General features: G+C 37.0%; 1 long non-coding RNA gene across 1 annotated transcript in view; it reads left to right on the top strand.

The window, feature by feature from the left end:
• The first annotated feature begins 2,142 nt into the window (after positions 1-2,142).
• LOC143662679 (uncharacterized) overlaps positions 2,143-11,591 on the top strand; it is a 53,173-nt gene continuing 43,724 nt past the window's right edge. Inside the window, exon 1 of the long non-coding RNA XR_013165537.1 lies at positions 2,143-2,211. This is a non-coding gene — a long non-coding RNA (uncharacterized LOC143662679). The remainder of the gene's footprint in view (positions 2,212-11,591) is intronic.

The following is an 11,591-nucleotide window of genomic DNA, read 5'->3' as shown; positions in this document are numbered from 1 at the left end:
GCTTTAGGTTTAGACTTTGAACACTGCAATTACCTCTGGGAAAGAACACATGAAGCCATATTAGCCATTTGTACGTCACTGGGGGTATTTCTGATATTTTCCTAAGAACAGGAAGGAAGAGACTGTTAGGGGAATCAACAACTGAAATTAAGGACTAGGGGAATGAGAGACTTGTGATGTCAAATACTAATTCTGCCTTCCTTCACAGTTTTGCCTGGAGCTGATCTAGAAAATAGCATTTCTCTTGTGGAGTAAAGGTGAAGGCCACTTGTCTGTGAAGGCTCATCTCCAGACCTCCTTCTGCTTGGACTGCCCCTCCTGAGTTAGCCACACCTTCAGCTCCACCTCATTCTTTTTAGTAATTTACACTTTTATTAATAGCATCAAAATACTACATTAATAAAATCCCTTACATTTATCACTGTACAATTTTTTTGCCATTTTAAATGTACATTCAGAGGCATTAATTACATTCACAAAGTTGTGCAACCATCACCACTATTTCCAAAAATTTTCATCAGTCCAAACAAAAACTCTGTACCCATTAGGCAATAACTCCCCATTCTCCTCCTTCCCACAGTCCTGGTAACCTCTGACCTACTTTCTGTCCCTGAATTTGCCTGTTCTAGATATTTCAGGTAAGTGGAATCATACAATACTTGTGCTTTTGTGTCTGGCTTATTTCATTTAGCATAATGTTTTCAAGGTTCAGCCATGTTGTAACATGACTCTTCATGTAACTTTACTCCTTTTATGATTGAGTAATATTCTATTGTATGGGTATACCACATTTTGTTTGTCTTTTCACCTATTGATAGACACTTGGGCCATTCCCACTTTTTAGCAGCTGTGAATAATGCTACTGTGAATATTGATGTACAAATATCATTGAGTCCCTGCTTTTAATTCTTTGGGGTATATACCTAGGAGTGGAACTACTGGATCATATGGTAATGGCATGTTTAACTTTTTGTATGTTTTTAACTCTTTGCCATAAATCAAACTGTTTTCTACAGCAGCTGCACCTTTTCACATTCCCTGCAGCAATGTGCAAGGGATCCAATTTCTCGTCCTCATGAACATTTGTTATTTTCCACTTAAAAAACAATAATATACATCCTAGTGGGAAAGAATTCACTTTTTATAATCTTAAAAGAACTTTCGCATACATCAACAGGCAGATATTATTATTCCCCATGTTTTAAACAGGTCTCAGAGATGAAGTAATTTGCCTGAGGTAACACAGCTAGTAAATGACGGAGCTGGGTCTAGAATCAGTCTTTTGGCATGGAACTCTGCTGACCTTTTGCGTTATACTACCTTTTCTTCTCCACCTCCTCTCCGGCACATTAAAAATGATTTTTTCTCTGGGCAGGCCCTGATGGCTCAGCAGGCAGAGTTCTCGCCTGCCATGTCAGAGACCTAGGTTCGATTCCTGGCACATGCCCATGTAAAGAACAAAAAGAAAAGCCATTTTTCTCTTTTAACAACATTAGCCTGGTAGAAATTAATTATACCTATGATGTTCATTTGACCAGTTTTTCAAAATTTTAAACCACTTTCCTCTAACCTCTCATTTAAAAAACTCAACCATGAGACATTTTTCTTGGCTCTGTATGACTTTTCTCAGGTCATCATTCCAAAGATGAAAAGCACTTGTGTTAAATTTTGAAGGTGGTCAGCTACATATTCTAAATAAGATCTATCCAGGTTGTTTCTAGTCTTGTAAAAATTCTGCAGTCGAATTTACTGCACTTAAAATTTTTGAAGTCTGTTTATGTTCTTAAAATCTTTTCTATCTTTCTAAGTAATATTTTTAGATTTGTTCAAATAGAAAAGAGGGACGTAAGTTGACAAAAAAAAAAGCATGCTATGTGATAATGCATCTGAATACAACACAGTTTAATTTCCTTCTGGTTCTTATATGGTGTCTGAGCTATCAGGCTGTTATGGTAAATACCACACAATGGGTTGGTTTGACAACAGAAATTTATTGGTTTCTGCTTTCAAAGTCTGGAAAGCTTACTTTCTCCTGGGGTCAGTAGCATTCTGGCTGGCTAGCAACCCCTGGGGACCTTTCACTTTCCTGTCACATGATGATATCTTCTCCTTTCTCTTCCAGGTTCCTGCTGACTTCCTGCTTCTGGCTTCTCCCCACTGTCTTCTCTTTCTAAGGACTCAAGTAATAGGATTAAGACCCATCTTGATTCAGTTGAGTGCACTTTAACTAAAAATAACATCTTTATAAAGTCTTCTTTTCAGTGGGTTCACACTCACAGCAATGGGATTAAGAACATATTGTATTTTATTTCTGGGGTACATAATTCAATCTGTCACATATGGGAAGGCAAATCAATATACAATGCTCTGTGAAGCTTTGATTCCATTCCACATGACAACCTCATCGAAATGCTAGAAAAATTATATAAACTATGCTATCAGTGGGGAAGTGTGGCTTAAGCATTAGAAATCAGAGCCTGTAGGCATATATTAGAAGGAAAGGTAACATTTTTTCATAGAACATTTTGTACAGAATATGTAGCAAAAGTGTTAAGATGTCACTTAATATAGGGATATAAGTGATATCCGTATGTCTGCAGGAGTTATATTTTAATTTTTCAGCTTGGACTTCTACAATTTAGGAGTATTAGGAAGAAAGTCGCAAGCATAGAGGTTAAAGGAAATACTAAATAAATAGACTCTACAAAGAGACTTAGGAGCTGTAAGTTAGGGAAGATCAAAAGGCAATTTAGATGAATTCAAAATAAATGAAGAATCATTCTGAATAGGAATTCTCACCATGCAAGATTCATATAGTGAGAGATTTGGTCTGTGAACTTCATGACAATAAAAGTGGCTAATTCCTTCATATAAAAATAGTATTCAAACATGGTTTTAAAAATTATGCTCATAGTACTAATCACTGATCAGACTTAGGAACTATAACATCGATGTTGTACCAGTGATACATGGGACATGGGACAAAATTACTTCGCACATTTAAAGAAATATTCAATTATTTTGTCAGCTTTTCCAGAACATCAACTAGTTCCATCCCCCTATTCCATATTATTAACAGCCCTTCTAACATGAGAAGGTCAGAATGGGCATAGCCCAAATACCCCTAAAGAGTGGGAGAAAGATCAACGGTGATGCTGGAGTTATATAGAGAAGGTCGGTTGACAGATGGCTTTGAGTGCTGCATCATTATATTATATTTCTTTTAGTCTCTAGTATCTTAGAGCAACTAGAAGTAAAAACCTAAAATTGTGGAATTATAACCCATACCATATATGAAATCTGTTCTACAACTAATGGTTGCAACATACTTTGAAATTTATTGCTTTTTGTATATATGTTATTTTTCACAATAAAGAAAAAAGAGAAGGAAGAGCATTTAAAAAAGAAATATTCAGTTATTTTACTTTTTATACTAAATTCATAATAAAAAAACCTCTAATTTTACTAAGGAAATCTAATGTTTTAATATTAGAATTATTTAAATTCTTATTTAATATTTAAATAAGCCCACAAAAATGTCCAAATAAAAGCAAGGCTATAAAAATATCCAATCTAAGGAATCTGGGAAAGTTACCTTGGTTCAAGAAGGCCGATGACGTTCAGAGTTTCTCTCTCAAGTGAAGAGGCACATGGCAAATATGGTGCCACATCTGCTAGCTTTCTCTACAGGCATCTTGTTTCATGAAACTCCCCTGGGGGCACTTTCATTCTCCAAAGGTCTCTGGCTGTATTGGGCTTTGGTGGGTCTCATGGCTCTCTTGCTCTCTCCAAATTATTTCTCTTTTAAAGAATTCCAGTAAATTAATCAAAAACCCACCTGGAGGGATCACGATGGCGGCTTGGTGAGATGTGGAATTTAGTTGTCCTCCAGAGCGGCTGGTAAATAGCCAGAAACAGTACAGAACAACTGCTGGGTCCACATCAGTGACCAGACACACAGCAACACCAATTTGGATAAGCTGGACTGGTTGAGAGCCCACCCAGAACTGTGAGTCCCCCAAGTAGCAGAGGCTGGCACCCTCCCCCTCAAGCTGGTTCCCAGAGGGGAAAGGAAAGAGACTTTACTAACAGCAAGGGGCTTAGCTCAACCAAGCTCCAATTGTGGAATTAATTAACAAATTCTGACTACTAAAAATAGGTCCCCAGCTCAGCTGAAACCTCCAGTAAAAGCTAAAGTTGCTAGTTTTTCCCCCAGTGCAGAGGGGGCAGGGCTGATGGAAAAAAAAAGAGAGAGGTTTTTGTTTTGGATTGGAAAGCACAAAATACTTGAAAGGGTCTGGGCCCTGAAGGAAAGGAGGGGGCACATAGGACCTGGAAATACACAGAGTAACATACCAACTTAAGCTCTTGATTGGCAAACCTGAGGAACAGGGGTCCTGCTCTGAAAAGGACTTTTTTTTTTCTTTTCTATTTTGTGGCTGTGTTTCTATGGTTTTGATGCTCTTTTGGATACAACAACAAGGCTTCTCAGGCTCCAACTGCCCCAGGCAAGGGTGTAATCAAGCTTGACTGGAGGCTGTGCCTTCCCCAGGACAGGGGTGGGACCCAGCTCAAGTGGAATCCCTCCCTCAAGGAATTCAGACTCCAGGGTCTGGAAAACTGGAGTGATTAAAGCCAGCCTACAACCTCTCTTCTGTCTCAGCCACACCCCCAGCAGGAAGAGTCTGCTGAAGTTAAAGACATGGCATCACTTTATGCTGGTGGGACCCACAGGCAGACAAGTGCCACATACTGGGAAGGATAGGAAAGACACAGAGTCTAGAGGCTTCATAGGAAAGTCTTTCAACTTGCTGGGTCTAATCCTCAGGGAAAACTGACCAAGATGAGTCTTTCCTCATGAAAGGAGGTCAGTTTAGTCTGAGAAAATCTGTCTGGGGTCTATAATACCTAAGTAGACCCCATAAGGCGTGGGGGGAAGGCACCATACAGACAGGGCAAGAAACGAGAAAACAAGAACTGAAAAATTCTGATCTGTTAAACAAAACCTAAGCTACAGGAATGGAATAAGCTGAATTGAATGTCAAAGAACAGACAGCCAACAAAGTCATCCAGCAAGAAAATCCTAGGTAAAAAAAGTGAAAACAATCTCCAGAATAAATTAATTAAGGAAATTAAATGTCTAGACACTAGCAAAAAATAACGAATCATACTAGGAAAATTGAGGATATGGCCCCGTCAAAGGAACAAACCAACAATTCCAGTGAGATACAGGAGTTGAAACAATTAATTCAGGATGTTTGAACAGACATGGGAAACTTCATCAAAAATCAAATCAATGAATTCAGGGAGGATATAAAGAAGGCAAGGGCAAACAGAAAGAAGAAATTGAAAATCTGAAAAAACAAATCACAGAACTTATGGGAATTAAAAGCACAACAGAACAGATGAAAAAAACAGTGGAAACCTACAATGTTAGATTTCAAGAGGCAGAAGATAGGATTAGTGAACGTGAGGACAGGACATCTGAAATACGATAAGCAAAAGAAAATATAGGGAAAAGAATAGAAAAACATGAGCAGAGACTCAGGGAATTGAATGACAACATGAAGTACATGAACATATGTGTTGTGGGTGTCCCAGAAGGAGAAGAGAAGGAAAAAGGAGGAAAAAAACTAATGGAGGAAATTATCACTGAAAATTTCCCAACTCTTATGAAAGACTTAAAATTATAGATCCAAGAAGTGCAGCATACCCCAAATAGAATAGATCCAAGACACTTACTAATCAGAATGTCAGATGTCAAAGAGAACGAGAGAATTTGAAAGCAACAAGAGAAAAGCAGTCCATTATATACAAGGGAAACCCAATAAGACTATGTGTAGATTTCTCAGCAGAAACCATGAAGATGAGAAGACAGTGGTATGATATATTAAAGGTACTAAAAGTGAAAAACTGCCAACCAAGAATTCTATATCCAGCAAAATTTTCCTTCAAAAGTGAGGGGGAGGGCCACAGTGGCTCAGCAGGCAAGAATGCTTGCCTGCCATGCCAGAGGACCTGGGTTCGATTCCCGGTGCCTGCCCATGTTAAAAAAAAAAGTGAGGGGGAGATTAAAACATCTTCAGACGAAAAAAATCACTGAGAGAATTTGTGACCAAGAGACAAGCACTGCAAGGAATACTAAAGGGAGCACTAGAGACAGCTAGGAAAAGAGAGGAGAGAGAGGTGTGGAGAAGAGTGTAGAAATGAAGACTATCAGTAAAGGTAAAAAGAAGAAAAATTAGGTATGACATATAAGATTCAAAAGGCAAAATGGTAGAAGAAAGTACTGCCCTTACAGTAATACCACTAAATGTTAATGGATTAAACTCCCCAATCAAAAGACATAGACTGGCAGAATGGATTAAAAAACAGGACCCATCTATATGCTGACTATAGGAGATGCATTTTAGACCCAAGGATAAACATAGGTTGGAAGTGAAGGTTGGGAAAAGATATTTCATGCAAACAACAATTAGAAAAGAGCAGGAGAAGCTATAGTAATATCCAACAAATTAGACTTCAAATGTAAAACAATTAAAAGAGACAAAGGAGGACACTATGTATTAATAAAAGGAGCAATTCAATAAGAAGACATAATAAACATAACTATTTTTGCACCAAGCCACAGTGCTCTAAAAATACATGAGGCAAACACTGAAAAGAGATATAGACAAGTTTACCATAATAGTTGGAAACTTCAATTCCCCAATCTCATCAGCAGATAGAACATCTAGACAGAGCATCAATAAAGAACAGAGAATTTCAATAATACAATAAATGAACTAAACTTAACAGACATTTATAGAACATTAAACCCCACAGCAGCAGGATACACCTTTTTCTCAAGTGCTTATGGATCATTCTCAAAGATAGACCATATGCTGGGTCACAAAGCAAGTCTCAATAAATTTAAAAAGATTGAAATCATACAAAAACACTTTCTCAGATCATAAAGGAATGAAGTTGAAAATCAATAGTAGGCAGAGGGCCAGAAAATTCACAAATATATGGAGGCTCTACAACACACTCTTAAACAACCATAGGGTCAAGGAAGAAATTACAAGAGAAATCAGTAAATGTCTCAAGGCAAATGAAAATGAAAACACAACATATCAAATTTATGGGATGCAGCAAAGGCAGTGCTAAGAGGGAAATGTATTGCCCTAAATGCCTATATCAAAAAAGAAGAAAGAGCAAAAATCAAGGAATTAATTGTTCACTTGGAAGAACTAGAGAAAGAACAGCAAACTAACCCCAAAGCAAGCAAAAGGAAAGAAATAATGAAGATTAAAGCAGAAATAAATGAAATTGAGACCATGAAAACAATCAAGAAAATCAATAAATCTAGAAGTTGGTTCTAGGAGAAAATCAATAAGATTGATTGACCCTTAGCAAAGTTGACAAAAAGAAGAAGAGAGAGGATGCAAATAAATAAAATCACAAATGGAAGAGGAGACATAACCACTGACCCTGCAGAAATAAAGGAGGTAATGAGAGGATACTATGAACCACTTTATGCTAATAAACTAGACAATGTAGATGAAATGGACAACTTCCTAGAAAGACATGAACAACCAACATTGACTCAAGAAGAAATAGAAGGTCTCAACAAACCAATCATAACTAAAGAAATTGAATCAGTCATAAAGAAGCTCCCCAAGAAGAAAATTCCAGGACAACATGGCTTCACATGTGAATTCTACCAAACATTCAAGAAAGAATTAGTACCAATTCTGCTCAAACTCTTCAAAAAAATTGAAGAGGAGGGACGGCTACCTAACTCATTCTATGAAGCCAACATCACCATCTTACCAAAGTCAAACAAAGATACTACAAGAAAAGAAAATTGCACACCAATCTCTCTAATGAATATAGATGCAAAAATCCTCAACAAAACTCTTGCAAATTGAATCCAGCAGCACATTAAAATAATTATACACCATAACCAAGTAGGATTCATCCCAGGTATGCAAGGATGGTTCAACATGAGAAAATCAACTAACGTAATGCACCATGTCAAGAAATCAAAGCAGAAAAACCACATGATCATCTTGATTGATGCAGAAAAGGCATTTGACAAAATTCAACATCCTTTCTTGTTGAAACACTTCAAAGGATAATAATAGAAGTGAACTTCATCAACATGATAAAGGAAATATATGAAAACCCACAGCTCACATCATACTCAATGGGGAAAGACTGAAAACTTTCCCCTCAAGATCAGGAACAGGACAAGGATGTCCACTGTCACCACTGTTATTCTACATTGTGTTGAAAGTTCTAGCCACAGCAATTAGTCAAGAAAAAGAAATACAAGCATCAAAATTGGAAAGGAAGAAGTAAAACTCTCACTGTTTGCAGATGACAGGATACTATATGTTGAAAACCCTGAAAAACCCACAGCAAAACTACTAGAGCTAATAAATAAGTACAGCAAAGTAGCCAATTACTAGATGAAAACTCAAAAATCTGTAGTGTTTCTATACACTAGTAATGAGCAATCTGAGGTGGAAATCAGGAAAAAAATTCCATTTACAATTGCAACCAGAGGAATAAAATATTTAGGGACAAATTTAGCTAAGGATACAAAAGACCTATACAAAGAAAACTACAAGAAATTGCTAAAAGAAATCACAGAAGACCTAAATAAATGGAAGGTCATACTGTGTTCATGGATTGGAAACCTAAATATAGTTAAGATATCAATTCTACCTAAATTGATTTATAGATTCAATGCAGTGCCAATTAAAATCCCAAAAGTTTACCTTTCAGAAATACAAAAACCAATATACCCAAATTTATATGGAAAGGCAGGTGCCCCAAATAGCTAACAATATCCTGAGAAAGAAAAATGAAGTCAGAGGTCTCACACTACCTGACTTTAAGTGTATTACAAAGCTAAATGGTCAAAACAGCATGATACTGGCATAAAGATAGATATATTGACCAATGGAATAGAATAGAGTGATCAGATATAGACCCTCTCATCTATGGACAATTGATCTTTATTTTTTTTTTTAAGAATTTTTTTTTTTTTTAACATGGGCAGGCACTGGGAAACTAACCTGGGTTTCCAGCATGGCAGGTGAGAACTTTACCTGCTGAGGGACCATGGTCTGCCCTGGACAACTGATCTTTGATAAGGCAGTCGAGCCAACTCACCTGGGACAGAACAGTCTCTTCAATAAATGGTGCCTGGAGAACTGGATATCCACATGCAAAAGAATGAAAGAGAATCCATATCTCACATCCTATACAAAAATTATCTCAAAATGGATCAAAGACCTAAACATTAGATCTAAGGCCATAAAACTTGTAGAAGAAATTGTTGGGAATTATCTTATAAATCTTATAATGGGAGGTGGTATCCTAGATCTTACACCCGAAGCATGAGTATTGAAGAAAGAAATAGATAAATAGGAACTCCTCAAAATTAAACACTTTTGTACATCAAAGAACTTTGTCAAGAAAGTAAAAAGACAACCTACACAATGGGAGACAGTATTTGGAAACAATATATCAGATAAGGGTCTAGTATCCAGAATATACAAAGAGATTGTTCAACTCAACAACAAAAAGACAACTTTTGGCCAATTACAAAATGGCTAAAAGACATGAACAGACACTTCTCAGAAGAGGAAATACAAATGGCTAAAAGGCACATGAAAAGATGCTTAACTTCCCTGGCTATTAGAGAAATGCAAATCAAAACCACAATGAGATATCATCTCACACCCACCAGAATGGCCATTATCAATAAAACAGAAAACAACAAGTGCTGGAGAGGACATGGAGAAAGAGGCACACTCATCCACTATTGGTGGAAATGTAAAATGGTACAACCGCTGTGGAGGGCAATTTGGCAGTTCCTCAGGAAGCTAAGTATAGAATTGCCATATGATCTGGCAATACCATTGCTAGGTATCTATTCAGAGGACATAAGGGCAAGGACACAGATGGACATTTGCACACCAGTGTTTACAGCAGCATTATTTACAATTGCCACAAGATGGAAACAGCCCAAATGTCCATCAACAGATGATTGGCTAAACAAGCTGTGGTATATACATACAATGGAATATTACACAGTTGTAAGACAGAATAAAGTCATGAAGCATGTAACAACATGGATGGACCTTGAGGACATTATGCTGAGTGAGATTAGCCAGAAACAAAAGGAAAAATACTATGTGGTCTCACTGATATGAATTTACATTAATGAATGAACTTGGAGAATTTCGGTTAAGAACAGAGGCCATCAGAAGATAGAAATAGGGCATATTTTGGGTAATTGGAGCTGAAGGGATACAGATAGTACAACAGCACTGATTGTAAAAATTCAGAAATGGATAGCACAATACTACCTAATTGTAGCACAATAATGTTAGTACACTGAATGAAGCTGAATGTGAGAATGATAAAGGGAGGAGGGCTGGAGGCACAAATGAAACCAGAAAGAAAAACAGATGATTAATTTGAATAGTGAATAAAAAAGTATTTGCAAAGTCTTCTTGGGGGAGCAGTGAGAAAGGGGGAAAATTCAACTTCCCCATCTGGAGAATTCCTAATATTCTCGCAAGCAGTGGGGACAATCAAATCAATAGGCCGAGCCCTCCCTCAATCTTGGGATTTGTTCCTATGAAACATATCCCCTGAAAGGATAGACTAAGCTTACTTAAAGTTAGACCTAAGTGTCACCCCCAGAGAACCTCTTTTGTTGCTCAGATGTGGCCTCTCTCTCAGACAACATGATAAGCAAATTCACTATCCTCTCCCTCTCTATGTGGGACATGACTCCCAGGGGTGTAAACCTTGGCAACGTGGAACAGAAATTCTAAAATGAGCTGGGACTTAGCTTCAAGGGATTGAGAAAACCCTCTCGACCAAAAGGGGGAAGAGCAAAATGAGACAAAATAAAGTGTCAATGACTGAGAGATTCCAAACAGATTTGAGAGGTTATCCTGGAGGTTATTCTTATGCATTAAATAGATATCACCTTTTTAGTTAAGGTGTAATGGAGAGGCTGGAGGGAATTGCCTGAAAATGTGAAGCTGTGTTCCAGTAGCCATATTTCTTGAAGATGATTGTATAATGATATAGCTTTTGCAGTGTGACTGTATAATTGTGAAAACCTTGTGTCTGATGCTCCTTTTATCTACCTTATTGACAGATGAACATAATATATGGATTAAAAATAAATAAATAATAGGGGGAACAAATGTTAAAATAAATTTAATAGATTGAAATTTAGGAGTAAGGTGTATGGTACGTATGAATTTTTTTGTTTTCTTTTTATTTCTTTTTCTGAATTGATGCAAATGTTCTAAGAAATGATCATTATTATGAATATACAACTATGTGATGATATTGTGAGTTATTGATTATATATCAAGAATGGAATGATCATATGGTACGAATGTTTGTGTTTGTATGTTGATATGTTTAATAAATAAAATAAAGTGAAAAAAGATGGAAGTAGAGCCACTGGTAAAGGAAAGAGGTAGCTGCTAGAAGCTGAAAAAGGCAAGAAAACTGATTCTCCTCTGGAGCTTCTAGAAAGGAATGCAATCTTGATGATACCTTGATTT

Source organism: Tamandua tetradactyla, chromosome 18 (assembly GCF_023851605.1).
Source record: "Tamandua tetradactyla isolate mTamTet1 chromosome 18, mTamTet1.pri, whole genome shotgun sequence".
NCBI classification, from domain to species: domain Eukaryota; kingdom Metazoa; phylum Chordata; class Mammalia; order Pilosa; family Myrmecophagidae; genus Tamandua; species Tamandua tetradactyla.
Note: the sequence above shows the minus strand (reverse complement) of the source record. Positions and strands in the feature narration are given on the sequence as shown.